A 7,336-nucleotide genomic window follows, 5' to 3' on the forward strand; every position below is an offset into this window, starting at 1 on the left:
TAATCCTAATGCTCAGTACATTTATAAAAAATGTGTGTAGGCGAATGAACTAGTTTATTAAAATTTAATAAACGTACATACCAGATCAACATTTATAAAATTTATAAAATGTGGATGATATGCATTAAAGCATGAAGAAAAACAGTCAGCAGAAAATATTGTTTCATCTACTAGGAAACAGATTTGCCACTTCAATTGAATTATTAATAATAATGATATAGTCTGTATACTGTTTATATACACTAGCGTAAAAAACGCTTGGCACAAGTGTCCGTATTATGCTATAGATTACCGACGTCAATGGAACAGTTCATAAGGACACTTTTGTGGCCTATCGCTCAGCGTGTAGTAACAGACAGTGACTACACGCGCACCCTCTTAATTAATCGTCCCAAATTAATTACACTGTTCCTCACAGACTTAAAACAGAAGGTTAAAGAATTCTATCTGCTGCTACCACAGATCTCATAAGTTGCTCTACTTGCTTCACATAGTGCATAAAGAACGCCTTGGATGACTACCAGCCGGTGTGCAAACAAGGATGTTCAAAGTCCATATAATTAAGGAAATTTTATGGAAGAGGCAACTTTCCTCGGATCATGACTAACAGGTGTACTGTCTGGATCCGTTCTGCTAATAACACGGGTGAATTTCGCCCTTAGTTATAGATAACTTTGAACCCAGGGTTTCTCTTCTGAACAGCTGTCCTCCCATGAAGTCTGAACTTCTATGAAGATAGACCTTTAGGCACTCCACTGGACGTAGAGATGCATCTTCCTTCAGAGGGCAGATTCTCTAGGGACCCCACCTGTTTGTGGGTAGCTTGTTCCTGGTAAGAAACGTTGGGTCTGGAAATAGATTCAGTTCTCGCAACAAGAACTGGACGTGGCCTTCCTCTCTAGAGAGAGCCACTATTTCACTAACTCTGGCCCCCAAAGCGAGTACAAACAGAAATATGACTTAAATTCAAAACCTTCTAAGCACATTCCTTATTGTTCATTATTTATACACAATGAGGAATCATATCTAATGACCAAGCAAAGGGTCTTTGGAAGCGCTGAAGGGCTAGTTCATTAAGAACGTTGTTAGAAAGGTCGACCTGTAATGCATATGGTATCTGACTTGTCAAGGCAGGCTTGAACAATAGAATTGTGTTGGCTGCTAAACCTTGCTCATTAAGGTGAATGAAGAGTGATAAATATGAATCTGTCAGGATTTCTTTCGGTTTCTACACCTTGACAAAGGATAGCTATTTCTTCCCTGAAACCTCATAATGTCTTCTGGTTTCCTCCAAAAGTCTAAACTGACTTTTAAACACAGAATCTTTTTCTCATCATTAAGGAGAATAAGTCATGAGATGTAGGTTCCGTGTTTTCTGTGATGGAGCGAAGACAGTCGACTTCTGTACTCGCTGAGACAGGGATGGATCCGGTAGCGGTACGAATTTTAGTCGTAGTTCCAATGCCAGAGGGAACCACACGCTATTTGGCCACTTGTGGGCCACTAGTGCTGCCTTCCCTTTGAAGGATCTCAGCTTATCGAGGACCTTCATAAGGAGGTTGTGCGGAGGGAACAGATAAATACTGGACCATCTGTTCTAGTGCAGGGACATAGCGTCCACTGCCTCCGCTAACGGATCCTTGTAAGGGGACACGAAACGATCTATTTTCTTGTTGTCTTTCGTTGCAAAGAGGTCTATCTGCAGCTCTGGGATTTGACTCGAGATGAAAGAGAACAATCCTGCGTCAAGGAACCATTCTGACTCTATAGGTGTAAACCTAGATAGAGTGTCCGCTGTCACATTGCGGAGCCCTTGAATGTGAACTGCTGACAGGTGCTATTTCTTCTTTTCCGCCAAAAGGAATATGGCCAACATCACTTGGTTGATTTGAGGTGACCTCAACCCTTATCGGTTCAGGCATCTCACTACCACCTCGATGTCTAGAACCAGTCTTATGTGGGTCGAGTGGCGAGGAAAAACTTTCTTCAGTGTCAGAAATACCGCCATGGCTTCTAGAAAGTTGATGTGAAATGACTTGAAAAGATTGGACCAAGCTCCTTGGACTCTCATCTGATGAGAGTGGCCTCCCCAGCCTTCCTTTGAAGCGTCTGTGTGGATAGTTACTGACGGGGGAGGAGGTTGAAGAAGTACTGATCTTTTCAATTGCTTGGCATTGGACCACGGCTTAAGAAGCGTTCGCAGTCGAGTCGGTAGTGGTATTATTAGATCTCTTCGCGCGTTTGATGCGTATTTTCTCCAGACTCTTGTTGCATCCTTAAGCTGTGCTCTTAGCACTGGATCTGTTATTGAAGCAAACTGTAGAGAGCCCAGCACTCTTTCCTGTTCGCGTCTTGATATCCGTTTGGATTTCAATAGTCTCTTGACAGATCCTGCTATTTCTTTCCTCTTCTTGCTAGGAATGGAAAGCCGATGTGACTCCAAATTCCAGTGGATTCACAACCACTGAAATTTTTGAGCTGGAGAAAGACGAGACTTTTTGATGTTGATCTTGAATCCCAGATGTTCCAGGAACTGGATCACTATCTTAGAAGCTTGCATGCATTCTGTCCTGGATGCTGCCCACACCAGCCAGTCGTCCAAGTAGGCTACTACTTGGACCCCTTTTAGGCGTAATTGATGTACGGCTGAGTTCGCGAGCTTCGTGAAAATCCTTGGGGTTATGTTTAGCCCGAAAGGCATGGCTCTGAAGGCGTAAAGTTTTCTATGTAACTTGAAGACTAGGTAGGAGGATAGGTGACGATTAATTGGAACGTGCCAATAAGCGTCAGACAAGTCTATAGAGACAGTATATGCCCTTCTGGGCAGTAGGGTCCTTATGTGCTGAAGCTTGAGCATTCTGAACTTGTAGTTCACTATGAACTTGTTGAGTGGCGACAAGTCTAGAATAACTCTGAGTTTTTCTGAGTCCTTCTTTGGAACACAAAACAGCCTTCCTTGGAATTTTATGGACTTAACTTTCCGGATTACTCTTTTGTCTAAGAGTTCTCGGACATATTTTGCCAGAACGGGGGATGAGTGTTGGAAGAATTGAGGAAATTGAGGTGGAGGACTGTTCCAGCTCCAACCTAGTCCATTTTTAATTAGGCTTTGGGCCCAGGGATCGAAGGTCCAGCGATCCCTAAATAGCAGTAGTCTCCCTCCTACTGGAAGTTTCTTACTTCTGCTGTAGTGGACCTAAGGCCTTGCCTCCTTGACCGCGTCCTCCCCTGTATCCCCTTCCTCTTGAAGGGTGTCTAGAAGAACCTCTGGCTGTTCCTCTAGCTCTCGAACGAAAGGAAGAAGTCTGCCTTTCGAAGGCTAGGTTAAAAACTGGTGACTCTGTCGCCACTTGTTGAGGTACCAGCTGGTGCGTGGTTGGAGGTTGTGCCACTATCTGAGGCACCGCAGTCACAAAAAGTTGTTGTTGTTGCTGTCGGTAGGGTTTAGCCGGCCGAGAGGATGGCCTAGGCCTTTTTGTCTTCCTCTTGGGTTGGGGACCCTCATCCAGAGAAGACTTTCTCTTGAGATCTAAGCCCCACTTTTTGAGAAGGTTCCTATTCTCTGTGGCGGCCTTGTCTGCTACCTCTTTAACCACTTCATTAGGAAAGAGGTCTTTACCCCAAATACGAGAGAAGATCAGTTTCCTCGGTTCGTGCCTCACCGCAGCCGAGGCGAACACAAACTCTCTACAGGCTCCCCTAGCTTTAATAAAGCTATAGAGATCCTTCGTAACTGTGGCCATATGAGTTTTGGCCACAACCATGAACATGTCCTGGATCTTGGTGTCACTTGCCATCGTTTCTAGTGTCATTTACAACGACATCGATGACGCAAGTCTTTCCGTTGTCTCTTGCTCTCTACGCAAGAGAACCTTTGACAGTTCTGGAAGTGCCTTACCAAACTGGCGTTCAGCAATATCAGCTTCCAGCTTCTCGACTTGGTCCAAGGGCAAGGTCAGAGATAATGGCTTGCACTCCTCCAAGGAGGGGTATGGTTTCCCTGCCTCCGTCGCCTTTAATGCTGCCTTATATACCTTTTCCAAGAAGGGAAAGGCTCTGGTAGGAGAGGCCACAAAGGAGGGAAGCTTCTTACTCAAGGCGTGCACCTTTGAGTTAGTGAAGCCCCTCTCTTTCATCGAGCTCGCTAGTAACGTCTGAGCTTTATTATCGTAAAAAACTATGACCTCCTTCAGCTCCGTCTCCTCCTTTGAGGCTGGCTCCTTCCTAAGACGGACATTGCTCCTAACTTTTCTGAGATCAAGATCTTCCCGGTTGTTATTGGCATGTGTTCGGCATACCTCCAAGGAATGGTAGCCGAGCAAAAAGGAAGATCGTTCACGCTGAGCCGCTTCTGGGGCCCACGTGATGCTGCAAGTCTGCGTATCTCCAGTTTCATTGCAGCTTCCTTCTCATCATTCTTCCTTTGAATTTCTTGGATCATCTAAAAAATGGAAGAAAGTGTCCTTCCCAGTTCATCTGGGATAGCAGACGATGTAGACGGAATAGGTTCTGGGTCCGGAACCGATGTAACCGACACTTCGTCGATTTCTTCCTCTTCTACTTGAGGAAACTGGAACAGCTCCTCCTCCTGACCTTCTCCTAGAAGGTCCTTCTCAGTAGAATCCCACACCTCCGACATCCTATCGTCCAATTGGATGTCTTGAAGGGCGGCTGAGACTTCAGAATCTACCGGATTCTGGGCAGTTGGTATCTCCACCTGAGGCTGGGGGATGTTTGCATCAGCCGATGCTTTAAGGAAAAGGTAGGCCCGCATCTTCTCATTTGGAAGGTAGGGACCTGAGGTGTTTTTCTGAAAACCCCTCATCCCGGATCGTAACGTTTCCCTGGCAGCATGCCTTGATTCTGTTGACTTAGGGTGGTCAAAAGCCTCGGTAATCAGGTTAGAACAAACTGTGCAAACCTGAGGGTCCCAATAGCGGAGATCACTTCTGGAGGCTGCGCTTGCTGCTTGCCTCCTGCAATATTGATGTCCACAGAAGTTCTTACTGCGGACATTACAGAACACACTCCCGCACTTCGGATGGTCCTCCTGTAAAGAGAAGAAAAATCCATGAGTATCAAGTGAAGGCTTTCACTTATATTGAGACATTTAGCTTATATAGAAAAGCTATAAAAGAAAGAAGGAAAGACATATACTTGTATTTCCTGTCCAGTCAATTGCTGAAACCTCCCAAGATATTAAAACTAAATTGATTCTATTCCAGAATGCCTTATGTAATTTCATAAACGGAAATTTAAGGTGTAGTTCACACCTTGAGATAAAGTTTTAATACACGGAATAGAAGAAATACAGAAAGAACTTACTTTCTATATATTGTACGGTCTCAACAAAAGGCTGAACAAGATAACATTAAGTATGATGAAGAACTTTAGTGTTATCACAAGCTCTGTACAGCAGTTTCTGCTAATGCAGTGTGTACTACACTAGGAATACAGCAACTGGTGTTGTGCCGGCTAGCACGCGCCGGTACGTGCCGACGTGCCGGCCGGTATCTACCCCTGTATAGTTCAAAGATATACTATCTTTAACTAATAGGCGGTAGCCCACTGATTCGCGACTGTGTACCGGCCGGCAATCATTGCCAGCCGACGACTGAAAACTCTAATACCCGGCTGCTAATCGTAGTGGCCAGCTGATTCGGGCTGTGTTTCCACTGCCGGCAGGCAAAGGTAATAAAACCCATGCCCGCTGACAGTAGCTAAGAACCAGAGAACCTCCAACTGCCCGGCTGTCGGCTGTTAAGCCGACAGCCGGGTTAGGGGGTTAACACAATAGTCAGAGAAACTGTATGGATGTAAGGTTATAAGGCGGCATTGTCATACGACCTTCCATCCAGAAAGAGTGAACTTATGGAAGGGGAGAATATAGCATTCAGGCTTCGAAAAAAATCCATAGCCTGCCGGGCTCTACCGGCAGACACGGAAGGGAGACCAAGGGAGGTCTGGGGTTCACTCTGCAAAGAATAAAGGGTCTCTGCCGGCCGACACGTAGTGCCAGCCGGCAGAGAGCTGAGCCTGTCCTCCATCCTAACCTATACTAGGTGCGGAAGTAGGACTGCGGCCAAAAGAAAATAAAAGAGAGAAGTGGGGAAGGGATAAGGGCCCTATAAACTTCGTTCTAGCAGGAGACACACTCAGCCTTTAGGGAAGCTCATCCTAACCAAGATTTGTCTACTAGGGAGGAAGACTGGCAATACTTGCTATCCTCCTCCCAACCAGAACAAAGTTAGGTGAAGTTATTTCGCCGGGCAACAGAGAAAACTCATTCTCCAGCCCAAGAAAAACAACAGAGGACAGTCTGCTACGCCACTAGAGGAAGGAATCATCTCTTACAGAATCCTTCCAACATGGACTAGGGAAGCAAAGCTTCCTGTGCCCGCACCTAACCTAGCAAAGGAGACTCATTCTCTCTGCTAGGAAAAAGAAGACCACAGACTAGAAACTCTGATGTTCTGCCCTAACCCAAAAAAACGATCACTCTGGTTATCAGGTCAGGACAGACATATCCTAGAATAGTTATACCTGAATTATTATACAGATAGAACCACTATGATTAAGCCGAAGGCTTACAGAGGGAGAGAGGGATTGAACTTAGCCTCCAGAGGAGAAAAGAACAATCGGGGATGTGCGAAAGTATATTACTGTACCTAGAATACTAGACTAGGTAAGATGAGAATCGATTACCTAAATCACCGAAACTCTCTCGTATACAATCTTGTAAAATAAATTTAACAATATCTTACATGTATAAAATATTTGCCTATATCTTCATTATTAAAACACTCGGAAAAACTTATATCATGCATGAAAGTACTAGTGCCAGATGTCTAAGCTACGAAGCCTCGCGAAGGGCAAGATCGGTACCTCGACCCGTGTCGAAATCACCAAACTAAAAACTGACGGTTTAGTATAAGAGGAGTTGAATAGCTAAATTACTAAAGCGTAACAAACCGGGAACGTCACTCCAGCTAAATAAATGACCCATAAGAGCGAGCGATAGCATCCAGGATGCCTCCGGTAGGGAATAGCTCTTGTTTACGTCAAAATCACTTTTGATTTAATTCAAAACGACAAGAGCTTACATTTATAGATAGTAAAGATAATGCTCAACTTCCTAGAGGCAGAAGAGGCTGGAGAAGTCATCAAAATGTTAAATTAAATCCAAAAAAACGAGAGAACATAAGTGAAAACACCGAGTAGTAGAGCTACACGTAAAGAAATAAAGAGGGCGCTACCGCCTTCATCAAATACACAGTTGAAACGGAATAGGAGAGATGCCTTATGAGCGGATCTCTTTTCACTCTCGTTTGAGATT

The sequence above is a fragment of the Palaemon carinicauda genome, chromosome 5 (assembly GCF_036898095.1).
Source record: "Palaemon carinicauda isolate YSFRI2023 chromosome 5, ASM3689809v2, whole genome shotgun sequence".
Lineage (NCBI taxonomy): Eukaryota > Metazoa > Arthropoda > Malacostraca > Decapoda > Palaemonidae > Palaemon > Palaemon carinicauda.